Source organism: Lissotriton helveticus, chromosome 1_2, assembly GCF_964261635.1.
Source record: "Lissotriton helveticus chromosome 1_2, aLisHel1.1, whole genome shotgun sequence".
NCBI classification, from domain to species: domain Eukaryota; kingdom Metazoa; phylum Chordata; class Amphibia; order Caudata; family Salamandridae; genus Lissotriton; species Lissotriton helveticus.
In genome coordinates this window covers 319,992,936-320,020,109 of record NC_136058.1, presented here as the reverse complement: position 1 = coordinate 320,020,109, position 27,174 = coordinate 319,992,936, and the positions used below count along the sequence as shown (strand labels likewise).

The 27,174-nt window shown below is 45.0% G+C and overlaps 1 protein-coding gene across 7 annotated transcripts in view; it reads right to left on the bottom strand.

Moving 5' to 3' along the window:
• The window catches only part of LOC144802589 (uncharacterized), a 40,877-nt gene extending 20,815 nt beyond the window's left edge, over positions 1–20,062 (bottom strand). For 2 of the 7 annotated variants that reach the window (XM_078671823.1, XM_078671820.1), the window contains exons 1-2: positions 19,844–20,010; positions 7,876–7,992 (exon numbers count right to left, since the gene is read on the bottom strand). The gene's annotated coding sequence lies outside the window, so the exon portion shown is untranslated. Of the gene's footprint in view, positions 1–7,875; positions 7,993–19,797 lie in introns of all 7 variants that reach the window. The other 5 variants (XM_078671819.1, XM_078671817.1, XM_078671821.1 and 2 more) reach the window with 4 other exon arrangements.
• Positions 20,063–27,174: the final 7,112 nt, after the last annotated feature.

The following is a 27,174-nucleotide window of genomic DNA, read 5'->3' as shown; positions in this document are numbered from 1 at the left end:
AAAGTTTCCTTATTTGACATCAAGTTAGGTATTTTTAATCACTTAGATTACCTTTTTTTCTTTTCTCACTTTTTCCGAGCACTACAACTAAGCCCTTTCAGCCTTTAAACTATGTCATCTTCTCTGGTTGAGGGTTCAACCATTGGGTCCTAAGCTAGCCTCAAGGTCTATCTGAGGAAGGGCTTATTGGACACCATTTTTGAAACCAAAAAATCCCAGATGACGAAGTTCCACTACTGAGTGGGCTGATGGGTACTTTTCAAGGGTTCTTATTCTTTTTCTGAATTGGGTCCCTATTCTGAACTGAATCTCAACACTCATTTCTTCTTTTTGTGTGTCTCCTGTATGATAGGAATCTTAGAGTTCCAGGTACTTCTGTAGAACACTTCATAGGCTCTGCATGGAGTTTGGGTCTTTGTCACTGACCTGTTGCATGAACTATTCGACCCTCGCCTCTCGTCTGTGTTTACTGTGGAAAGGGCGCACAGGGCATTGGGCAAGAAACCGCCGGTTGGTGCACCACCGAGACCGATCCTCGTAAAGCTGCTGAACTACCAGGACAGAGACCTCATACTCCGACTGGCGAGAGAGAAAGGTAAAATTACACACAAAGGTAATAATCTCTCTTTCTACCCTGACTTCACGCCCCTGGTGCAAGCAGCAAGGAAAGAATTCATGCCGGCGAAGCATCTGCTGCTGCAGGCGGGCCTCCTGTACTCCCTCCTATATCCAGCAAAGCTGCGAGTTTTCCATGGGGGGACAGCTAACTACTTTATTGATGCTCACTCCGCCCTTAAATTTGCGAAGCACATCTGTGGCTCCAAAGCGAGGAAGAAGACGGCGCCAGATGGAGATGCGGAGGCGAGACTGAGTGACAATGACTAACCGCTAATGTCCCACTGAAGTTGAGTTTTTTGGGGGAAACACCCTGTTGATTGATTGGGTGTGATGTTTTACTATGTGCCTCGCCCGGCGTTGCTATATCCCACTGCTGCTTAGTTGCTACCATTTGCTAGGAATTGTGCTGTGCTGCACCTATGCCGGGTGCCTCTCCAGCTACGCCACTGTAGACATAGCCACCTTTTGTGTATTAGTGCCTTGGATCTTACTTTAATTATTGCAGTCACCCTGTGTGAACGGGGTTGTATGCTCGAGATGCCTAACCCCCGAGGGGTGTCTCCCACTGTTCACTTGTTCGTTTGTGTGGTTGCCTTGTGCGATTTGGAGGGGAAATTATCACAACCTGATTGGGGGTTGGTGTGGGTGGAGGGTGGGTTGGGGGACGGAGTGGTTTGGCTGTAAGTAGGAGCTCCAGGGATAAATGGTCTATTACTGCAACATATGGTCGCAATGTGGTAGGGCTGGATGGTGATAACCGTAACTCTGAAATGGGCAAATGGGTGTCACTAAGGTGCTAACATGGAACATTAGGGGCTTACAAGACAGCAGGAAGGCAAGACTTTTGCACTGCTATCTGCAAAGACACAACATCGACATATGCTTTTTACAGGAGACTCATTTGAACACATCGCCATCACCCAGACTCAAACATGCTAGATGGGGCTCTGTATACTCTGCCATATTTTCAAACTATGCCCGGGGGGTGGCAATATTTATAAAGAAGGGCCTAGACTGGAGGGAACACTTGCTGGATTGCGACACGGAGGGTCGTTATGTGGTGTTACATGGGACTCTTATGGGCAGACAAGTGGTACTAGCGGCTATTTACGGCCCAAATGTAGACGACCCAGAGTTTTTCAGGAAGCTGTGGGCCCAGATTACGTTGATGCACTGCCCTACGATCATCTGGGCGGGGACTTTAATGTGGTGCTTAATGATACCCTGGATCGAAAAGGTGCCCCTAGACCTCCACACCCGCACACAAGCAAGGCCCTCAATGACATACTCGAGGAGGGTTCGCTGATAGACATTTGGAGGGCGCGACACGCCATGGATAGGGAGGGCACGTGCATTTCCAGTCACCATGGGGCCTGGTCTAGGCTAGACTTTTGGCTGGTCACTTCGGATGTTGCTGCTTGGACAGTGAATGTGGTGGGAGTGGTCCGCTCACCCCGACCCGTGCCTTTTCCTGGCGCCTACCGCCGCACGCCTTACGGGATGCTGCCTTCACTGAGGAAATTAGGGCGGATATAATTGGTTACTTTGATAATAATGTTGGGTCAGTGTCTACTGAATCGATACTATGGGATGCATTAGTGGTGATTAGGGGGCAGTGCATAGCACGTCAGGCTGATGTTCTTAAAGCTATTAGAGGTACCCTCAGCAAGCTGGAACAAGATCTTAAAGAACTTGACAAATTATTTTGTGACAACCCCGCTCCTGAACTTGCGACACAGATCAAAGCCAAGCTATTGGACTACAACGAGGAAGCGCTGCGCGAGCTTAAATTTTTAGGCAAACAGGCAGAGGCGCGCAGATATGGCGAAGGGGATAGGCCCAGCAAGACACTAGCCAGGCTAATTTCTACCATGGCGACGCCAGCCCACGTGCACACCATTATTAACCCCGAAGGTGACGTGGTTATAGGCCAAGAGGAGGTTCTCTCAACTTTTGCCACATTCTATTCCAAATTATATGAATCAACGCATGTGCAACCTCGGGATATGCTCGAATCCTATTTAGACTCCATTGCCCTAGTCTGGTTTAACGATGCCCACCGCAAATATATGGACCTTCCGGTGACGGTCCAGGACGTCGCTAAAGTTATCAAAGGTCTGCCCTTGAATAAAGCCACAGGCCCTGACGGGTTGACCACGGCCTTCTACAAAGCTTATGTGGATGAGCTGGCACCTAGGTTGCATGCTGTCTTCATAGAAACTAGTGGAGGGAACATTGAAGGACTCTATGAGAGAGGCCCTTATAGTCACGCTTTTAAAGCCAGACAAGGACAGCACACCCCTTGATTCTTACAGACCCTTGTCTCTAATAAATGTTGATGTGAAGATATATGAGAAAATCATTGCGGACCGCCTTTTACCACTGCTCCCACTGGTGGCCCTCCCTGACCAGTCGGGGTTCATACCGGGCCGAGCAACCTCACATAATTTGCGGACTGTCTTCTCAGTATTGCACTACCTCCATCCAGACGTGCAGGACGCAGCGATATTTTTAGATGCCACTAAGGCCTTTCATTCTCTTGAATGGCCTCATCTCTTTCGAATACTGGAACGCATGGGATTCAGCCCAATGTTCATAGCGCTGATTCGTCCACTATACACGGCATCTAGGGCGAGAGTGAGGGTGAACGGCCTAATATCTGCCCTATTTTCTATCTCCCGAGGCACAAGACAGGGCTGCCCTTTATCCCCACTCCTATTTGCTATTGCAATGGAGCCGCTGGCGGCGGCAGCACCACACTGCACGTGGGATAGGTTTTAGCACCCGCAGCCTATTGATTTCATTGTATGCAGACGACGTGACCCTGTATGTCTCAAAACCGGCTGAAAACTTGAACCCGTTACTCCGCGAATTTGTAAAGTTCGCTGGACTGTCAGGCATTGCAATAAATTGGGCCAAGTCGGTCATCTTCCCGTTGACTGACAACACCCCTGAGGTGCATCCTGCCTTCCCATTACGCTGGGAAGCGGATGAAGTTAAATATTTGGGAGTGTGGATTAGCCGGAAACTTCAAGACATCTGGACCCTAAATTTTGGCAAGGCGGTCGCTAGGCTGGAGGAGAAGGTTGCCATATGGACAAAATTGCCGCTATCTCTTGCAGGCAGAATTGCCCTAGTAAAGATGGTGGTTTTGCCAAAATTCTTATATCTCTTTGTTAATGTTCCAATCCCCTTGACGAAGCACTTTTTCACCTGCCTGTGCTCCCAACTATTGACATTAATATGGACAGGCGGTCAAGCAAGACTGTCTTGGGCGCTCTTGACGTTGCCATTGCGACAGGGTGGAATGGGGGCGCCGGACATGCACCTGTATGCCCTGTGCGCGCAGGCTCAGTTTGCACACTTTTGGGCCTAACCTACTCCCTATCAGCCACATGTGGCGGTGGAGATAGACTCAGTGGCTCCGCTCCCACTCAGTGTCGCCTTATATCACAAAACTCCGAGGCCATCGCTTGATGTGGATACGGCTAACATGCTGCGCTGGGCATGGCAGGAACTGCGCAAACGTGCGGGGCTCTCTATCCTATACGCGCCGGCAGTCCCTCTTGGGCAGAACCCACTGATACCATGCCTAGCAGACTGCAAAGGAGACATCTCCCTGGCAGGTGACAAATTTCAGACATTTGCTGATCTTTATCCAAATGGCATGTTCCGCGACATACAGTTGACGGAGGATGACCCTGCCCTTTCCTTCGCGGACAGGATCTTGTATCATAAGCTGAAATCTTCCTGTAAGGCCTTCGGTGACCGCTTCCCTGAGGAACCTCCACCACTCCAAGCTCTCCAAAACGTACTAGCAAGAGCCTCCCCGAAGAAGCTGGTATCACGCTTATATAACGCAATGCAGGAGCAGTCCCCCCTTGTCACTTCCAACTCTATGCAGCTGTGGAATGCTGAACTTGACCCGCAGCTCACTGAGGATCAATGGGCCTTTTGCTGTAGGCAGTTATTGGACCTTTCCCCTAATTACAAACTCAGGTTGATTCACTTCAAATTCTTACATCGGTTTTACCGCACTCCCGTTTCCCTGCATCGCATGGGTCTAAGAGAGGATAGCAGGTGTTGGAAGTGTGGCGCAGAGGATGCCTCCTTCCTCCATGTTGCGTGGAGCTGCCCAACCCTCCATGGTTATTGGACGTCGATCTTCGATGCAATAAATCAGATTCTTAAGAGAGCCGACATGCCTTCCCCGCTGCTGGGCCTATTGGGGGGGGGGTGTGATGGACACGGTACCCAAATGTCGCAAGCTACATGCCCTCTTGCTATTATATGCCAAGCGCCAGGTGGCCCTCCGCTGGGGGCGCAGAACCCTTCCCAACTTTGCAGACTGGTTGTCTGACGTGACATATGGCCATACTCAACTTGGATCGTACTGGGAATCAATGCCGACTGCCTCTCGCCCTCGAGACATCTGGGAACCATTTCTCCAATGGGTGCGTAATAGAGATGAGTCGATGTCTCCTGGATCTGCTGGCACGTCATAGATTGGTATTACCGGAGGGCGTGGTGTGGTTCTGGGCACAGAGAGGAGGCTGTCGCTTCTACTGAGCAGGTCACTGTTAGAACTCACATATTGTCTACTGTATCTGTGTTTGTGTCGCTTTCTCGGTCTTATGAATTTGTGGGACGCCCCTTGGTCTCCTGATACAATCATAACTATGTCTTGATTACTAGCCGTCATACCGGCCACTTGTCCACTGCTGACCTAACCTTTTGTACTATGTTTCTGCTGTTCAAAATTTGATGCACATGCTTCATTCTTGGGGTACTACCGACAGCCTATGTTGTTATACGGTTTTTTAAAAACATGCATCCTTGTAATTGTAACTGCGATTGTACGAGCTTTGCTGACTGTACTGCATACGCTATTTGTATACAATGCAATCTGCTATGTGCGTTTCCATTTTTCAAATAATAAACAGAATTAAAAAAAAAAAAATTACAACTTTTTAAAAGATAAATACAGAAAAAACTGAGGTCCTTGAGTTTGGGCAACTACCCTCGGTATGGAGCCAAGCCTGGTGGCCGCCTGAAGCAGGCACCTGTCCAGTCCCCGTGCCTAAGGTTAGGAACTTAGGATTTGTGTTTGACAAGGACCTTAAACTTGCCTCACAAATAAATCAAGTTTCCTCATCATGCTTTTTCACCTTAAAATTTACGGAAAATTCTGCCCTTTATTCCACTGTCACTCCGAAAAAAACAGTGGTCGGAGCCCTGGTTCAGTCTAGAATCGATTATTGTAACGCCCTATACTTAGGAGTTCGTAAGGGACAGACCAAAAAACTTCAGTCGCCCCAGAATGCAGCGGCTCGGGTTTTACTCGGCCTACCCAAGTATCACCCAACATATGCGGTGATTAAGGAGTTACACTGACTTCCAGTCCATCAGAGAGTAAACTTTAAAGCCCGATGCTTATTGCACAAGGCTATATATGGAGGAGGGGCTGGGGATATTCAAACTTTGTTTTCAATGTACCAGCCCCAACACTCTCTCAGGTCAGCCAACACAGGATTGGTTTGTGTCCTAAGAACTTAAGAGTTAGATGGGGAGGAACGGGTTTCTCCTATCAAGCGTCCTTCTTATGGAACTCCCTCCCCGTGACAATCAGGTTAGAATCCAATAGGGCTGTTTTTAGAAAATTTATAAAGACTTCGCTCTTCTCAAGGCATTAAGATCTGTAGCTGTCTGCACTATACTCACTCAGCGCCAAGACGCTGCGGCATAAGGGCACTTTATAAGTACCTCAGTCAGTCAGAATATTAATGAGGTGGGTCTCAAACTGTGACGCACTGATTTGTTGCCATCAGAGGGATTGTGGCCAGCTTGGTTCAGCAGACCACCATTTCGGAGTTTGCTTTTGAATAAAGAAATGTTTTAGTTTTTTTAAAAAGCAGCACATTTTCCTCAAAAAGAAAATGGGATGCGTTTAAAACCAAAAAAAATCTAGTTACACAAAACATTCTTTTAAAAAAAAAAAAATTACGAGGAGACAGTAGTCTTATGGACCACTGCCTGCTGCTAAAAAATGTTTTGTCTACAGTAACAAAGGGGTCCTTCCAGTTTGCAAATGCGTTACCTCCTCCTGGAAGGCGGTGGTAAATTGTTAATGTTCTGCAACCGAATTTCATTCACAAGATATAAAAAACGTACCATAAGAAATTGGTATTTGGAAGGGACTCCCATAAAATGCCCTTCCGAATACTGATGTGTAATTTTTTCCTGAACCCATTTAATGATTCGTAAAACCTTTCTGAATCATAAAATGGGCTTGGAACATATGGGGGGGAGAGTGTTTTAGCATTCGCAAGCCCTCTGAATTACTAAATCACAGGATTTGTGAATGTTAAAACCTTAGTACAGGAGTCTCTATATGCTCTATTTTCTACTAGACTATCTTGTTTCAACTCCCTTTGATTCTTATCCCATTGCAAATGACAGTCTGGAATGCTTATTTGAATTACAGTTTGCAGCATACTTCAGAGCAAGAGTTAACTCAAAGAACCAGAAGGCTGCTTTCCTCTCTTATGTGGGGGAAGCTTACACATCAGTTTCCAGGGCCAGAGAGCGCATTAGGGGATCATCATCTTTATCAGCGTTTTTCTGTTTCTCCAGTCGGCTCTGCAAACCCAGGAACACAAAGCGCACACTAATACCCAAGACCAGTGAAGAGTAGCTATGGGGAAGTTGAAAAACTCGGCCTTTGGACATTGCTTTTGTTTTCACAAGAGACTTTAACTGATGCAAAAGACGAGAAGATTTATAACCGAGCGTGCAATGCTTCTAATCTGGTTGGATCACGTGTTTGAAAGAAACAACAGAGCATTGAATCAACATGTACTAAACCCTGGTAGAATCTTGACCTGCACAGCACTGAAACTATAGCAAAAGCTAGTCTGCCCTCTGTGTTTTTGTATATAATCAGCCCTGCTAAGTACCACACATGAGGGGTTTGGCTAACATTTTAGTGTGGTAGGCCTGGTCTGCCCCTAGTTAGAAGAGGTTTCCGTAATCTAGTCTGAATAACTGTCCTTTGTGCTGAAAAAGGGACCATCCAAATGATCTTTTCCAACCATTTCAAGACTGCACTGCAAGTCAAGGCTTCTTGAGCAACCTGATGTTTTGTCAACCACTTGGTATCCAGCCAGAAACCTAAATTCTTTACCTTGTAGACTGTTTCAGGAAGAACACCTAAGGTCTTGGGCCATAACTGTTGACCCTAAAGTAAGCGGTTCTTACCCAGCACCAATACATCGGTCTTGTCGCCATTAAGTTTTGATGGGATAGTGTTCATCTTGTGGAGATCAGAACCAGGCAGGAGTTCAAGGCCCCATAGTTGTTATCATCTGCTGAGGACTAACAGAAGATAATTGGAGTATCAGTCAGTCAGTCAGTCAAAATACTTTATTGCGATAACTTAATATCATATAAAGACAATGGCAAAATACATGTTAGACAAAATACATGTACGAAAAATTCATGCTAAAAACCATTAAAATACAATGAAAGATAAAAACCACAATACATTTTACAATTCGAATCAGTGTGAAATGCAAAGTGCAAAGTGCTCAAGGTTAAAAACAACTATTAAAAAGGAAAAACCCCAGTAGGACAAACATAACAGGGACCAAGTGTGCCCTGAATCTAAACCATGATATGATTACCAAGTGCCATATTAAGATACATAGTCTATGTTACTTAAGGAGGTAGCCACGCTTTTTAATCTAATGTTCCTGCTCCTAATAGCACTCACCAGGAAACTAGCCACATAAAACATAATCCTGGGAGTCTGTAGAAGCTGTAAGAAAATAAGAGCAGGTTTTACTTGAATAAATCCCTCCTTCTTAAGAATTGGCACTAAAAACTTTCTCCTAGCAACAATGTAGTGACTACAAAACATTACAAAGTGCATTGTATTTTGTTCGGAGAAATGGTCACAAAGTAAAGTCCACATTTGTAAAGTGCACAATCACCCGTAAGGGTCTCTAGGCGCTGGGGGCCGTCGGGAAAATTAAGCGAGCTATTGCCCAGAGTCACATGGTGCTGGGCTAACCTGCCGCCGGAGCCGGGGATCGAACCGTGGTCCCCAGATTCCAGCGTCAGTCGCCCTGGCCGCGGCGCCACACCTCTTCCACTGCACAAGAGCATGGTAACCCCTTGTCTGGGGTACACCAAACAGGATAAAAACCAAGGTTAAAATGGATCATGTTAAAACGAAAGCGAGTTAAAATAAACCTGTGGTAAGGGTGAGTCACAACGTTCAAATAATTTTCTGGGCCGTCAGGTATGGATAATATTAGGCTAGCCCTAACGCTGGTTTTTTTTAGCTCACACTCTTCTCTCTCCAGAGATAGAAGCGCTCTCATAGCGCATTTTGTGAGTGCAATGTCTTTAGATGTTATAGAAACTGTATCAAAATAAAGCTCAGGCCTCCCCAACCTGGAAAAATGTTCCTTGATGTAAGTCAGCCACTTGATATTGTTGGCTTTGTCCAGACACAAACAGTCTTTCATAATAATATGGTTTAAGGGGATTTCCTTATTAAGCCACAACCTCAGCCATGCTACTAAAGGTGCTGTTTTTATCAGGTCTGTGATGTAGCCTTCCCCTAATTCCATATGAACAGTGTAGGACGGGGTAGATTGTGGAACACCAAGGAGAGATCTAAAAAATTTATTTTCCATGATTTGTAAGGGATCCAGCCCCCTATATCCCCAAATAGAGCTACCATAGGTTGCCACCGAGATGCATTTAGCCTTATAAATTTTCAATATTGCTATAATTGGCCTAGCCCCAAGTTTTTTGTAGAACCCCCGAAGGGCTGCAGAAGTTCTTGCTAGGGCTATGACTCTGTTCTTGACCTGGGGACCCCAATTACCCCTCTCATCAAATGTGATTCCCAAGTAGGGGAAGGCAGTAACTCGAGCAAGCTTCTCCTGCCCACAAAGAAAAGTTTTATGGCATTTTTTCCTTGCTACACTTCCCATGAGCATAACTTGAGATTTTGTTGTATTTATTTTCAGATCTAATGAGGCCATGAAAATTTCAAAGGCATCCAGGAGGCGCTGGAGACCCACCCCAGTACGCGCAAGAAGGACCGCGTCATCCGCGTAGAGGAGGACAGGGATCCCCTGTTCTCCTGCCCGCGGGATGTCTGGGGTCACGTCCCTAAGGGCCGGCTCCAAGGCATTTACATATAAAGTGAACAAAAGGGGAGCTAAGATGCACCCTTGTCTTACACCTTTCTCAGAGGCAAAGGCTTCAGTGCACCTACCTCTCGTGGTAACTCTAATTTTTGCAGTAAGGCCCGAATGCAAATCAGCCAAAAGATTAACTATGGACCTATCCAGACCCATATCCAGTAATTTTACCCAGAGCTTTGATCTATTGACCAGGTCAAAAGCAGAGGAGATGTCCATGAAACCAAGGTACATGGACCCCTCCTTAGCCCTGGTATATTTCTCAATCAGCAGGTGGAGATTAAGACATTGGTCCTGGGTGCTTCTTTTTGGTCTAAACCCATATTGCACATTTGTGAGAATACTGTTCTCAGTGGCCCACTCATCTAATTTTACTAGGATGACTCTTCCTAAGATCTTGACTGAGGAGTCAATCAATGAGATTGGTCTGTAACATGCAGGGTCCTGCCTGTTTCCCTTTTTGAACACTGGGATAATTATAGATGTTTTCCACGATTTAGGTATATTATCATGGCCTAAAGCATTAAATACCCTGCAAAGTAGTCTAGACCAGAAGTTAGGGAAGCATTTAAAGGCGTCCGCAGGTACCCCGTCGGGACCTGGGGCCTTTTTCTTTATAGTGCAGTCTATTGCATGTAAAACTTCCGATACCTCAAAGTGCAATTGGGTCCCAGTGGCTTTAATGTCATTCTCCGGAGCCCCATGATCTCCACTGGTGTAGCTGGAATATATGTCACTAAAATGTTTAATCCAGCCTTCGTCAGTTATATTTGTTTCAAGGGGGGAATTCTCCTCCCCTGTAAATAGGGGTTGGTTGACAATCTTCCAGAATTCTCCACTATTTTTCAATATTGCTGGATCTTGGAGCTGGTTCCAGGCTTCATCTTTGAGCTCTTTTTTCCTGTCTGCTATGGCTTTTTTGTACCTGGCTCTGCAAATAGTGATAGATTCTCTGTCTTTTGGGACCGCCTTTAAAGCATTTAGTAGTGCAGAATGTGCTTTTGAGCATTTATGATCAAACCATCTTATAGTAGACACTGTCTTAGGTTTAGGACCGATAGACAGTCGGTGGTTACTCTTACTATAAATACTACCAAAGGCAAGTATCACTTCCGTGTTTTCAGCCTCGCTAGAGAGACACACCCCAATCTCGTGCTCAGCATCAGCGAGTACCTCTTGTACAAAGGGTTCAGGGATAATGCTATCCCATTTTAATCTACTTCCCTGATCTTTCAGTTTAAGTGCTTGTGTACTAATACAGGGGCCATATTTGCGCCTTATGAGACCAGTGATTACCAAGTCCAAGGAGACAGGATTATGATCACTGAAGGCAGAAACCACAGTTTTATACATTAAAACCTGATCTAAAAAGCGCGGTGAAATAAATATATAATCAATAATTGAGCCATTGTCTGTTCCCTTAAATGTAGGGAGTCTAGCCCCCCCTTCCCCACTCCCAGACTCATATAGATTCCATCTTGCCAAAAAGTTCTCTAAACATTCCCCCTGTTTGTTATGTTCAAGATGGATAGGTGTACAGTTCGGGGGGGATTCTGCTTCATCGCAAACACACATTAATAAACACGGGTGTATGTTGAAATCACCCAAGAAAATGATTTCAAAAGAATAAACATTTTCACTATAGACTGACAAAAAGTGATCCAATCTATCTAAACTATATAAAGTACAGTCAGATGCATTGGAATTATAAAAATTTATAAATAAAATGTTGGAAGTTTCTGGCGACGTAAGTTCAACTATTAAACATTGTTCGGAGCCCGAATCACATTTCTTTAATCGACCATTTATGTCTAATTTAAAGAGGCTTAACAAGCCTCCCTTGGCTCTTCCAGCAACGCTAGCTACTGCAGGGATAAAAAAATGACTATAGCCATCTAAAAAGAAACTGTTATTTATATCCCAGGTTTCCTGCAAAGCAATTACGTCAAACCTAGTCATAAAATCTATACATGCCACGTTACCTACTTTAGACTTAATTCCTGCGATATTCCAGGTAAACATGCTAAATGTTTCTACTCGTTTCTCTTCCTGGTTTCTATATGCAGGCGAAAGTCAATCATTTTGGTCCAAAAAGGATAGGGGAGCATAACGATTAGACAGCAATAAGGGTTGAGCAAAAGTATTTTGATAAACTGGGTGAGGTGGGTGATATTCAGTATTTCGAAAGTGATCTTGGCCCCATCTATTATTCATGTCCCTATTATTATCCCACCCAAATGCAGGGGTCCTGGGGTAGGTGACATTCTGTTGTTCTCCATAGAAAAACTTTAAAGTTAATGGGACAACAGTACCCTGCCTGCGGTGGGGCGGGAGTAAGTTAGAGAGGATATTGGGTAGGACGCCTGCGTGTGAAAAGCTCACTGCCACACAATCCCCTTTAAATTTTTTGGGGCGATTTCCCAGCCAGGGAACCCTTTTTGCGGTCTTAATCTCTTGAGCCAATTGCTGCCCCCCCCCGGCTAGTCTCACATTAGTTGTAAACCATTGTAATGCCTTATTTGACAGAGATGCGGAAGATTCTACTATGCCTGGTTCTAAGGGGGGAACATTTGCAAGTACTAGAACAACAGGTGAAGCTTCAACTATAAATTGTAAAGGGTCAGTTGTCTGGGCTTGCACTAAGGGGATTTCAACTGTTAAAGGACCATCCCCATTACCAGCTGATTCGTTGGTGTTTGGTAGCGATGACTGTGTAGGGGGATTATTAAGTAGCAGATCCTCTATTCCTTCACCATCATCGTCTGAGTGCTCTCCAATGTTATTGCCCATATTTGCAACCAGCGTGGTAATATTTTGAACTCCCTCCACTAACTTATACTGCTGCCCTCCTAGCTTTTTAACCTCTGTTTGTAGTTTGTCTATCTTAGCTACTAGAGGTTTAACAATAGCTTTAATTTTACTTTCAATCAGCTCAGCAATTTTTACAAACAAATCATCTTCAACATTGTATTTGACTCTCCCCTCTCCATTCTCCTTTGTTTTATCCTTTGGGGTATTTGCCCTCTTCCTCCTTGCTCCCGACCTTAGCCCTGTTCGTTTTGGCTGAGCTTTAGCACCAAAACGTTCTGGCCGGGGGGCGTAGTCAGATAGAGACTGGTCCTCATCTGAGGGACAAGACTGTGCCTCCAGTTCCAAGTCACTGGCTATATTGTTCACTGGGTCCGCAAAAAGTGCCTCGGGGGCTGGCACTATGTTCTCAGTTTGATTGCAGCTACCCTGGTTAACAATAAGATCTGGACGAGCCTCCGGATCAGTTTCCAGGGATATAATATCATCAGTGGGAAGAAGTGTACTAGGGGGTCAAACATTGTAGGTCTGGTGACTGACTCAACCCCAAAGATTCTCTTCTCTGAACATTTATTTTTTTCACTGTTTGAACCAGATAATTTTCCATGGTATTTGTAGCGATGACCGCACCTCGTTTTGACATCCTGCAGCTTGGCCAGGGAACAGGAAACAGGGAACAGTCTCCACTATGTAATGTGAAAATAAAGCCACAAAGTTGCCTTACTTGGTTGGTGGTCCTGTTTTACCTCAAACGTCCAACAGCGTTTCTGGCCCTGGTCCTGTCGCCTCCTGCCGCTGAGGGCCGTAGAGGGCCCGCCCTTTGCCCGGGCTTAGCCCCGGGCGTCCCGCTCGCGTCCCGCGACGCGGGGGTGTCTGGTGTTTTATGGCGCCTGCGGCGCTCTCCCTCCGCGTCAATTCCGCGCCGCCGCAAGGCCTGCCGGGTGTTGTGGTTCCCGGGGCGGCGGCGCGATGCTTGAGGGCAGAGTGACTCTCGGCGGTGGCGGCTTGTCGTCCTTGGTGCCCCTGGCAGTATCGGCGTGGCAGGTAAGTTCTATGGTCTCCCCCGCTCTGCCGGGGTGTCTGGTGTTTTATGGCGCCTGCGGCGCTCTCCCTCCGCGTCAATTCCGCGCCGCCGCAAGGCCTGCCGGGTGTTGTGGTTCCCGGGGCGGCGGCGCGATGCTTGAGGGCAGAGTGACTCTCGGCGGTGGCGGCTTGTCGTCCTTGGTGCCCCTGGCAGTATCGGCGTGGCAGGTAAGTTCTATGGTCTCCCCTGTATCATCTGTGTACGAGAACAGGAAAAAGCCACAGCTTTCCACCAAGTCTGCTAATGGACGGAAGTAGAGAATAAATAAGATCAGACTTACGGCTGATCCCCGAGGGACTCCTAAGGTAAGAGCAAGTGGACTAAACTTTGCGCTGGCCGAGAAAACTTAGAAGGTGTGATCTTCCAGAAAGAAGGTTATCTACAATACAGCCTTACCTTGGAGACCCCAGTTCAACAGTCTCTCCAGAAGGACGGACTGTGACACCGTATTGAAGGCTGTGCTGAGGTTGAGTAGGATTAGTAAATGCACTGCACCAGAGAGCCACAAAATTGAACCCTGGTTGGTGCAGTGGGAATAGTGACTTGTGTATGTTTAGTGCTACGAGGTCCCAGTCTGCGACGGAAAGCGCAGTGATATGCAAGTCATTATTTTAAACTTTCATTACACACAGGAAAAGATTGGCTACTACAAAATGCGCCCAAAAGTTAAAGAAAAAAAAATGCTTCCAAAATATAGATTTTAGCATTTCTTTTTTATAACGGTCTTTGAAAAGTACGCATTCCACAGCTTAGCTTAGTAGCTCCTTACACTACCTCTCAAAAAGAATAAGTATATGTCATTCGTGAAGCTTCAAGTGATTCCATTAATTAAAGCCAATACAGGCTTCAAAGCACCATTTACATTTGGAGATTGACCAGTTGCGGTAATTTACATTTCTTTCAGGGAAGCAGGTACCCTGGCATGAAGGCTCGTTGACCTGTTTGCCTCTCCCTCGATTTCACAGCACAGGAGACTTTCTGTCATAAACCTACAGCTGAAGCAGTTCAACTGTCGGAATTAACCATCCCGGAACAATAGTCTCTTCACAAAACGTTGGGGAACTGTTCTTCTTAAATTAAATAACTATGGGCAGGTCGCACCCTTCAGATACCCCCACTTTGACCATTATTTGCAATGCACATCCAGTTTTCATAGCTGTGCAATCATTGATATGCAATAAATATAGCATAGCAGAAATAGCATCTGCAACACCCATGGCCCAGATAGAACGGAAAGTTAGAGTAGCAAAGTTGTTGCTTTAAGAAGCTGCATATTTTTTATTTATATTATCATGTACATTTTAAAGTTATCACATTATTGTCAGGCATGAATAAAAACAAGCATTTGCAATGCAATAGGTCTCGCATCAGGAAAGTTTGAGCTATTGGTATTGTAAATGACCATTTTCTTACTTATGTGTTGGTTTTGAAAATAGCAAAATTAATAGCTTTGTCATTTACAATGCCAATAGTTTTAACTTTCGCAAATGTGACACCTATACCATTTGTAATGCAATATTTGTTGTATTTACGTGACTTAGATGTATTGATATTACAAATAAAAATGGATTCTTTTTTTAATAATTAATACTTAAATAAAAGTTATTGTAATTTATAATGGCAATAGCTTAATAGCTTAAACTTTTCTAAATAACTTTTGTGAAGATTATGTTCAGTGTATTTTATTGTGACAAAATCCAAGAACAGAAGTGAAATATCAACATCTTTTTGTGACATTTGTAATAAAGCTTGAAACATTGAGAGAACATATTTGAATCAGTTGTTGTTGACTAGTTGCACAGATTGATGCTGTGGTGGCTCTGAATGATTTGGCGGCGACGAGTGATGCTGTGGCGGACAGTGATGCTGTGGGAACGCATAGTGATGCTGTGGTGCCCCTAAGTGATGCTGTGGTGATGCGAAAGATAGATAGAGGGAGGGCGAGGGAGGGCGAGAGATAGAGCGAGGGCGAGAGATAGAGCGAGGGCGAGAGATAGAGCGAGGGCGAGAGATAGAGCGAGGGCGAGAGATAGAGCGAGGGCGAGAGATAGAGCGAGGGCGAGAGATAGAGCGAGGGCGAGAGATAGAGCGAGGGCGAGAGATAGAGCGAGGGCGAGAGATAGAGCGAGGGCGAGAGATAGAGCGAGGGCGAGAGATAGAGCGAGGGCGAGAGATAGAGCGAGGGCGAGAGATAGAGCGAGGGCGAGAGATAGAGCGAGGGCGAGAGATAGAGCGAGGGCGAGAGATAGAGCGAGGGCGAGAGATAGAGCGAGGGCGAGAGATAGAGCGAGGGCGAGAGATAGAGCGAGGGCGAGAGATAGAGCGAGGGCGAGAGATAGAGCGAGGGATGGAGTGTGGGGCGGGGGAGGGATGGAGTGTGGGGCGGGGGAGGGATGGAGTGTGGGGCGGGGGAGGGATGGAGTGTGGGGCGGGGAGGGATGGATGAATGGAGTCAGGGGAATGGATGGATGGAGTGGGGAGTTGGATGGATGGAGTGGGGGTTGGATGGATGGATGGAGTGGGGGTTGGATGGATGGATGGAGTGGGGGTTGGATGGATGGATGGAGTGGGGGTTGGATGGATGGATGGAGTGGGGGTTGGATGGATGGATGGAGTGGGGGTTGGATGGATGGATGGAGTGGGGGTTGGATGGATGGATGGAGTGGGGGGTTGGATGGATGGAGTGGGGGGTTGGATGGATGGAGTGGGGGGTTGGATGGATGGAGTGGGGGGTTGGATGGATGGAGTGGGGGGTTGGATGGATGGATGGAGTGGGGGGTTGGATGGATGGATGGAGTGGGGGGTTGGATGGATGGAGTGGGGGGTTGGATGGAGTGGGGGGTTGGATGGAGTGGGGGGGTGGATGGAGTGGGGGGAATGGATGGAGTGGGGGGAATGGATGGAGTGGGGGGAATGGATGGAGTGGGGGGAATGGATGGAGTGGGGGGAATGGATGGAGTGAGGGGAATGGATGGAGTGGGGGGAATGGATGGATGGAGTGGGGGGAATGGATGGATGGAGTGGGGGGAATGGATGGATGGAGTGGAGGGAATGGATGGATGGAGTGGAGGGAATGGATGGATGGAGTGGAGGGAATGGATGGATGGAGTGGAGGGAATGGATGGATGGAGTGGAATGGATGGAGTGGAATGGATGGATGGATGGATGGAGTGGGGGAATGGATGGATGATGGAGTGGGGGAATGGATGGATGATGGAGTGGGGGAATGGATGGATGATGGAGTGGGGGAATGGATGGATGATGGAGTGGGGGGGTGGATGGATGAAGTGGGGGGGTCGATGGAGTGGGGGGGTGGATGGATGGGAATGTATCCAATATTAAGTATTAAGGAGTACTGTGGTTGATTTCCTCGGTGGCACCATTCATCGCTGGGGAATGGAGCCAGACAGGAGCTGTAACTAAAATGGAGAAGCCCTGGAATGTCCTTGTTATTGAACCCTCTCATTAACTCCGGGCCCTGACATATCCACATGTATGAATACTGCTGCTGCCTAACTGTGATTTGTAGGCCCGTGGCACATTTTGGTTACAACCTACATCCAAATAAATACATTTTTGCAACCCCTGGCTTTCATGCTCGCATGCCCCTGCATGAACACTGTGGGGTTTCTTAGCATGCGATTCTTTGGGGGCAGATCTCAGAGAATCTTCTCCTGCTAAAAGCCTCAGTACAAACTCCACAATGGGCGTGGTACGAACTCTCTAGATGATCCACGTAAAACAAGCAGAAAAGATGCTCTTAAGATAAGCGTAATGGCATGTTGAAAAGCTGTTTATTTTACAGCAGATACATGCATCTGTTAACGTTCACATGCAATGATCTGTTCGGAATAAAGCAACAAGGGTGGGGTAGTAAAATGAGCAGCAACACACAGGAGACCGGGCGGGAGTAAAAAGCAGAGGCGTGAGAGGAGGAAGGGAGGGACTGGTGGTGACTCAAGTAAATACCCAGCGGAGGGGGTGAGGGTGGTTTCGGTGGGGAGGTTGTACTAGATCGGACGGCCTGGGAAAATGCAATCATATATAAGGTACATTGCCCATGCCACGCTAGCAGACGTGTGTGTGCTCACACAACCAGAGCTTTCAGCCAGGATTTAACAGCAGCGCAGGAACTTCTGTGAAGTGCTCGGTAAATAATAAGTGAGGATTGACGTTCACGCGCTTCCACAGCTGAGGCAGTGTTCTTTCCTTGCAGGAAGTTTACTCTGACAGCAGTGCGCTTTAAAGACCCAGAAGCTGTACTAGGGAAGAGGCCACTCCAAAACCGCTGGTAACATTTGGGCTCGATCTTTAAATGCACAGTAAATGAAAGGAGATAAAGCATGATTTACAAGCATCGTAGGGACCACCTAAAACAAGCTTCTCTGCAGTGGCCGCAGGCTGCCAGTGGGAGGGTACGAGCATATGGCGGGGTAGTCTGGTGCGAGGCGTGGGGGGAGGGGGAGCAGGCATATGGGGTGTGAGTGAGGCCAAGCGCGTGCCTGGGGAAGCTTCACGCTCCAGTACACAACATGCATTGTGAGAAATCCGATTGTTCAGGAGAGTTTGGTCACATGTAATAGGTTCAAAGCAATAAATTGCTCGACCTAACAAGATTTATGAGCATTATATGTTTTCATTTAGCATCTAGAGAGACAAAAAGGGATATAAGTGGTGCACGGGGAGGAAAGAGGCAAAAAAATTAGAGGGCAAGATGAGAAGTGAGAAAGACTAACAAAAACAAAAAGTGGTGGGGGAGAACTAAGGGTAGAGAGACTGCGTGGACTAAGAAGAGTTGCAGTTGATTAGATAGCTGCAGAAGGAGCTAGAAGTAAGAAAGTAACTATAACTGGAACGATGAGAGAGAAAGAAAAAGGAGGGAAGTGTGGGAAAGAAGAGAAAATGAAGAGGAAGATTAAATTAAGGAAATGGGTTGACAGAAGTGGGAAGGAGAGACAAAGGAGGGGATTGAGGGCAGGCGATAGTGAGGAAACGAGTGAGCACATGAGGGAGAGGGGATGAAGAAACAAAAAAGAATTACCGAGATAGAAGAGAGGAATGAACAGGAGGGAGGAAAAGAGGTAATGAAACATAGAAAGATGATGGTTGAACAAAGGAATACGTAAAAGGTAATAAAGGTCCAGACAAGATGGAGGATAAAGAAAGGGTAGAAAGAATGAGGAGAAATGCAATTGTGACCGATGAGCGAGTGATGAAAACAGAGCAGTATAGGAGAAAAAACGGATGGCATGCAAAATGGAAGTGACAATGGGTGAGGGAAGTGTGAAAACCAAGGCGAAGGTTGAAGAGAGGAGGCAAGAGAAAGGGTACTATGAGTTTCCTGGTCTGTAAAAGGGAAACAGCCGATGTGCCCCAAACACTAACTTGGCATCATTGTGATCTATCAGTCTAAAGACTGGAGTTAAAAGTAGGTTATCAATGCGAACTCCCCAATTCTTTTTAAAGAGGCACTACATTTGCAGAAGAAATGGTGAGGTTGGAATTCCTAAACCCTACTATTAACATAACCTGTGTACTTTCAGTATCAGGCTGGCAGTTTAGTCACGGATGGTCCAGGAGAGAATATGTTGGTCCCCGATGCTCTGAACAACCTCTGGGATATTACCCTTTGCTTGTATCTCGATAAACTAGGATGCAACAGAATAGGCTCTCAGTTTAAGCAATGAAGGCTCTATGCATCCGTGTCCTTTCTCGCATGCCACGAGTTTTGTAGCTTTTAAGGTCCCTTTCAAAACACTGCACAAATGAAAAAGGTTTAATTCTTACAGACCAATACATTTTGATATGGACGCAACTGCCTTTTCTACTCTCAATAAAGTGTCACTCAAAGTGACTTATAAAAAAACCTGTTAATGTCACACATAAACACACTCCACACATCTGAATGTCACACATAAGCAAATTGAAAACTTGCCAATTCTGTATAATAATAATCACCATCAACAAAGACAAAGCAAACAGATTTTTATACAAAACGCGAGCACGATAAAACTGGAAAAAAATGCGCTATCAGCCGGTATGTCTAATTAGTCATAAAAGAGAAATAACCAGGATGGGAAGTAGAAATCATGTAACAGACGGGGGGGCATCCTACCTCACCCAGATACAGCACTAGCTTCAGCCCGCAGGAAACCGTGATCCTTCTTCCTGTAAATAGCGGTACAACCTCGGGTGTGTTCATCGCCTGTTCCAAAAACAAAATACCTGCGACCCCTTTACCTTCCTCTTCCGATTCCGGGGCAGGCCACCTGAGGCACAAACATTCCCCCCCACGCTGCAAACTACAGAAACAACAACACAGGAAGGCAGACCCAGTTAAAGTGGAAGTAGAAATAGGACTGGGCCAGCAGGACCATGGCGGCCATCTTAGAACGGTAACTACCAAAAGCCAGACTGGAACTTTGCTTCTTTTTACACAGTGGCCTTCTGTGGTCGATGTTCTGTCTGACAAATCATATTCAAAGTCCTTGCTTAAACATCTTATATGAGATACAATAAAAACAAGCATTTACAATGCAACGGTTTCGCCTTTGTAAAAGTTAGAGCTATTGGCATTGTAAATGACAATTTTTTTATTTATGTGTTGGTTTTGAAAACAGATAAATAAATGGCATTGTCATTTACAATGCCAATAGCTTAATCTCTTGCAAATGCGAGACCTATTGCATTTGCACCCACACGCACAGAGAGAAACATGTGCAAAAGCGTGCATGCCTACAAAATAAAGTGGTTGAGTAACTGCACTTTTTTTTTAAGTTTGTCATGTTGCACAGGGCCTTTTTGATGCCTACTGGCTTAGCCAATTATTATCTCCTGCAATTCAATAATTAAGGTGGATTCGTTAAAGTCAATTCAACCTAAAAAGAGTCACATTGCAATCAAGTTTCAGGTAATCATCAACTTTCTAAGCGAAATATATGTTCTTTCTCCGTTAATGCAATGTATACATGGGAGATACTGGGTGAAAGAAATGTTGCCCACTGCGTTGGCCTTCAGCCTACAAAACCCAGACTGGCTTCCCGGGAAATTAAATCTGACCAAACTCAAAAGGATGCTGATGCGTAGGAAACGCAGACAAACAATGAACCGCGCCAGGGCATGAACTTCAACTTAATCTCAGATGTAGGTCTATTTTCTGCAATGCCAGTCTAAACTGTATTTACAAAGCACTGACTGTCTACCCAGAAGGGGCAAATGCTTCATTTATTCTACAAAACGATTTTCGAATAAAAAAAACGGGGGGAAATAAAGAAATGTAGATTTGTCTTTATGACCATAAAACAAAACAGCGTTATTAACCAATGACGAGTTTACTGAAACAGGTAGTTGTAATGCTTTAAGAGTAATTAAAACTGTTAATTAGTCACGTGATCCCTCGTGGAAGACAGTCCTACAAACACCTTACTGAAGACCTACAACAGTAGTTTTTAAGCAATGTGCATGCATGGCACTGCAGTGCACGAGAAACCACTGCTCCATTAAACACCAACCTCAATAGTACACTAGATGGCCTACCAAGACCTCAGTTTCTTTTCAAAATAGGGTGACAATGACGGAGTAATCTGAACTCGAGCAAGCTGTGTGGAGACCAAGAAATACAAATGAATTACAATAAACAAAAGGGTCTGTAACCCATATACGTACACTTGGGGCCGAGACCACTTTCCTGAAGATTGAAGGTAGTTTTTCATTAAGCCCACAGGGAGGAAAGAACAAAAATCACTTCAGAAACAGACGTCAACAGCTAACTATTTCTGCGAGTAGTTTGGCAAATCCTGGCCTGTCAGCCACGTGACCTAGACCAGTCTCCTTTGCGTGGGAGAAGCCTGGAAGCAGCGTAGGGGGGCGTCCGAACAACGCTCCCCTGCAGCCGGCATCATTAGTGATCCAAACAAACACCGGTAAAACCAATAAGTCTCTCCTCGGGGACCGACCGGCTTTGCCAATGGTTTCAAGCCATACTGCACGCATCCCCGAAGCTTTGCATTGAAAATGAAAGGGTCATTTTGCATATGTGCGCCGACTAAATTAAGCAAGTGCTTTCTTCCCGCTTTAATTATTCAAGTTGCGCCTGTAAACAAAACGAAAAAACGAAACAGCACAATCCTTTAAACGACAGCATTCACCCGTTCAGGTTGCATAAGAAATAAGAATTTCAAATGGAACCTCCTGTGTGTGCCAAACACTTTAGTTTTTGTACGACAACTGCGTAAGTCAAAAAGAAAATACAAACAAGTCAGGTCCCGGGCCGTGCTGTGATTGGCTGACGTCACGGGGGTGTCCCGGGCCGGCAGCCAATCACAGCGCGGCCCGGGAAATGATGTCATGGGGGTGTCCCGGGCCGGCAGCCAATGACAGCGCGGCCCGGGACAAAGGGGCGGGACTTAAAAAAAGTCCCAGAAACGCCCCCGAATCGCGTTTTCACGAGAAAGCGTGATTGGCAGCCTCTGTCTCCCAATGGCTAGCCTCCATTTATGGAGCTAGCCAATGGGAGACAGAGGCTGAACCAAAGTACATATGTAGAATCATGAGGTTTCGCAGTGGGCGGGGCAACTGCTACGCAGTTGCCAACGCCCAGGGCGAAACCTAAAAATAGTACACGCAGTGGGAGGCCCTCATCAATCATTTCTAGGTGTTTGTTCAAGATTGTTTTTAAAGTTCATTCCTGTGTGTAAAATTCCTTTCCAGTGCTGATATTATACGTTTTTTTACAAAATTACAGTATACATTTGTAAAGAGCGGGAGGAGGCGGTAAATAGGTTTAAACTTATTTTATTAAATAAGTAGCATAAGACCCACAGGTGCTAGAGTCTAGGCATCTCTTCAGCTCAGCTCCAACCGCTTCACTGAAGTAGAATCTAGACCCACAACAATAGCATTCTAAATTACATAGTCAGGAATCTAAATGATGTAAAGAACTATAGAACTAAATAATAATAAAAGAACTACAAAAGAAATAGAAGACATATACCACATGTTCCTTTTCCAACAAAATAAAACAAGAAACAAAATTTAGTCTAAAACATAATCACAAAATTTCTTAGGCAATTTTACATTCCTTTTGGATGAAATAGGAACATCATGAACAGAAGAGCTCATAGAGCCATCATTCCCATGAACAGTGTCAGCAACCACAGAAGAAGGCAAACATGCATTGTCAGGAACAGAATCAAAACATTTTCTAGCATTGTCATCAGAATGAACAGATTCAGAAACAGAATCAAAACATTTCCCAGCCCTGTCATTGTCATTAGGATGAACAAAATCATTAAAAGAGACACAATCTCCCATTTTAGCAAAGAAACGTTCCTGACCTGGTTTGAAAGCAATCACCGAACTTTTGCTCCACCAACCCTTGTCCTTTAGCAAAACAGTAGAATTGGTGACATCCTCTACTTGAAATGGTTCTGAGAACTTTGACATACCCTTGTGTGTAAAGGATGGTTTAACAATTCTTACCCAGTCACCAATTGCTATATTTTTGTTCTTACAATGATGAGACAAATCATGATAAGCCTTTCCAGACAAGCGAGCTGAAACCAAATTGTCCCTGGCTTTAACAATGGAATCCTCTAAACTGATTTTATCAGTCTTCACATTACTAACAAAAGGCATAAATACGCATCTAGGTTTTCTGCCTCTCATTAAAAAATAAGGAGAAACTCCAGTGCAAGAATTAGGAGTCAAGTGATAACTCCATATCTTCTCCTTTAAAAACTCAAGAACATCAAGTTTGCTCTCCAAAGCAGCTTGAATGCCCTCCTTAAAGAATCTGTTAGCTCTCTCCACCTGACCATTGGAGCGAGGACTATACAGAGGAGCTCTAACAGCAGTAACAACAAATCTGTTAAAAAAAACTTGCATCTTACTAGAGACAAATTGGACACCATTATCAGACATCAAAGAAACAGGTGCCCCCTCAATCCTAAAAATGCTGTCCAAAAAGCGCAAAACTTCATCAGTAGTAGGATGTTCTACAAAAGAAAAATAAATCCATTTAGAAAACTCATCAATTAAAACAATTAGAAATCTCATTTCCCTACCCAAACACTCAAAAGGTCCGGAAAAATCAATAGAAAGCCTTTGCCAAGGACCTGTAGGACCATTACCTAAAGACAATGGTTCAGAAGCAACTTTCCAGTGCTTATCAGAATTTACGCAAACCGAACAGTTATCAATAAATCTCTCAACAGAGGCATCTAAACCAGGCCACCAGTAATGGCACTTCAACAATTTCTTTGTTCCAGACACACCAGGATGCCCAGAATGTGCTAAACAAATGATCCTATCTCTAAGACTAGCTGGTGGAATAAACAAATCTTGTCTTAACAAAATGCCATTTTCAATAGACAATTCCTCAGACACCTGTGCAAAACTCCTCAAAGGTAATTCTAAACTCTTCACAGAAGGCCAACCGTTGGTAACATAAAATGTAACCTTCTCCAAAACACTGTCTTTGGCTAGATGATAATTCCATTCTTTCTCATCAACACCAAAACCACAAGATTCTATAGCATCAATAGAAGCTACCACACATTCGTGCAGATCCATAACTTCATCACTGGAATCATCCACTGGTGGTAACCTGGATAAACAGTCAGCAGTGACATTTTTCCCTCCAGGAATGTGCTGAATCACAAAATTGAACTCCTGTAGTCTCGCAATTAGCCTAACTAATCTGGATGAAGCATTACCACTTCTCACTCCATCCATCATATAGACAAGTGGTTTATGATCAGTTACCAAAGTAAAAGGTCTTCCCCACAAAAAATTCTTAAATTTTTCAACAGCCCACACACAGGCTAGGGCCTCCTTCTCAATAGTACTGTAGTGAACTTCTGCACCCCTAATACCTCTAGAGATGAAAGAAATAACTCGTTCTCTACCTTCAACAATCTGAGTGAACACCGCACCCAAACCAATGGTACTGGCATCAACAGTCACAAACGAATCACCTTCCGGGTCAAAAGTATTTAGTCCAGGTACCTTAGCTATAAGATTAACAACCTTCACAAAAGCAGAATCATGAATGTCTGTCCAAACAAACTTGGCCCCTTTCTTTAGCAATAGTCTAAGTGGCTCCATGTTGTACTCTATGTTGTCCTGCCTCTGGCTGTGGAACATGGAATCTGGAATCATGCATTACATGCAGTAAGTTCCAGATTCCCTTCATTCCGACTAGGCGGTTGCTGAGGCAGGAGGTTATGTACTTTGTTCAAAGCTCGAATAAATCCTGCCTTTCTTCACTTACCTGGCCTCCGGTGTCCGATTCCTCTACAATATTTTGGCGACGATCCTGCGAACCCCGCTTCCTGCTGCCTGCCCTCTGTCATCGCGCCTTCCCTGCGGCTGGTGCTGGACTCGAAGTGCTGCTGGTGCTCCTTCTACGACTCGGCGCTCATCCCTGAACTTTCCCGCTGCTGTTCTTATGGTGCCGTGAGTCTGCTCTTGTTTTCCGACGTTTTGGGGAAAGAAATTAATTTTGCCAGTTAACGGTCAGTTGAGGCCTTTCCCGAGCCTCGTTGCTAGGCACCGCAAGGCATCGCGCGCACCTTCACTCGCGCTGTGGCTCCTTGGTCGTGCGCGCATCACGTCATTACGTCTCCACGTCTCTCAACAGCACGCACGGCGGCCATTTTCAACAGTTTTCAATTTGCCAACCACGACGTGCAAATTTTTGCCAACCACGTCGCAAAGTCTTGATTTAACCGTTCCAACTACAACTGGAAGTTAAAGGACACGGTGTAGGATAATTTTTTCATCAGTCTTCACGTTTTATATTTAGAAGTGGCAAAACATCTACTAATTTTATAAAAATTGGGAAAATGGAATAAAAAAAAAAATATATATATATATTTTTTTTTTTCACTTGTTTCATTACCTTTCAAGTTTATAAATTAAAACCCACACTTCTACAAGGAACTAGTTCATCCTATTTACATTACATTGACCTGCCTACTTATTTATTGATTTTACAACTTTTCCTGCCTCAGCCTAATTCCGCACTGATTACCTTACAGTTCCTTATTACTATGGCCACGACAGCGAATTCCACCATTGCACCTCCTCCCCCATTTCTGGCCGAGGGAGATACACCTATCTTAGAATGGGAAGAATGGATTGGTGTCTTTGAAAATTATCTTGAAGCCATTGATGGCCTTAGATTTCCCTTGTCTCGAAAAAAAGCAATCTTACTAAACTCTCTAGGCAAGGGAGGTCAACATGCATTCAAGTTTCTACCTGAATTACGTGGTGCAGATGGTGAGCTGGTTGATAATCCATATATGGAAGCGAAAATGAGACTTGAGAAGTACTTCGGAAAGAAGGTGAACATTGTCATGCAGAGACACAAGTTTTATACTATGCCTCAAAAAGATAAAGAATCCGTTGACCAAATGGTTACACGACTTAGAGAACTTTCGTTGAAGTGTGATTTTGGACCCATGACTGATCAGATGATCAGAGATCAGTTAATCGTCCAATGCAAGAACAAAAGGATGCAACAAAAACTTTGGGCTGCGAAAAATCCAAGCTTAACGGAAGCCATAGCAATTGCAAAGGTAGTGGAAGAAGCCGACAAGTGCATGGAAGAAATGCACAGTTTGGATGTGAAGAAGGATGATTCCATATATGTCGTGAACAAAATGGATAAGGATCTCGCTTCCACGGACGTCAAGTCTAAAAACTTTGTTTCAAGTGATGTTAAACCCAAATTCTCGAATTTTAGACAGAGAAACAGAAATTCTATTTCGGTTGGAAAAAGTAAATTTATGGGTTGTTTTCGCTGCGGTAGCATGGCTCACGCAGCCGATTTTGCAGGTTGTTTTGCCAGAGACAAAACCTGTATGAAATGTGGAAGGAAGGGCCATATCAGCAAGGCCTGCAGGTCACCTTCTATTAATAAGGTTGCTTTTGTTGATGATGACTATGTTCCTAATGAAATGTCTTTATGCATTGAAGGTTGTGATGATGTGGGAACATGCCTTTGCGTTGGTCTTCAGAGGCCAAAAGCCAATTTTGTTGTAAATGGGGCTACCATAACGTTACTTGTTGATCCGGGATCTATGCACTCCATATTTCCTATGTCTTTATTCAAAAAACACTGGCCCGATGTGACACTTCATGTGAGTGACATCATTCCCAAAGGGTACAGTGGACAGATTATCAACATTATGGGCGTTATGGATGCTTCATTTGAATTTAAAGGCAGATGTTCTTCTGGTTAAGTATATATTTCAGATGACGGTCCGGCAATTTTAGGCTGGATACAACAGTACGATTTACACATTATTTTAGACCCGCGTTCAGCAGAAAGTGTCTTAGTAATTGATGAATTCCACAGTATTGATGTCATTTTAGATAAATTTCCTGATGTTTTTCGCACAGATTTGGGCAAGTTGGGTGGTTACATGCATGTTATAAAGC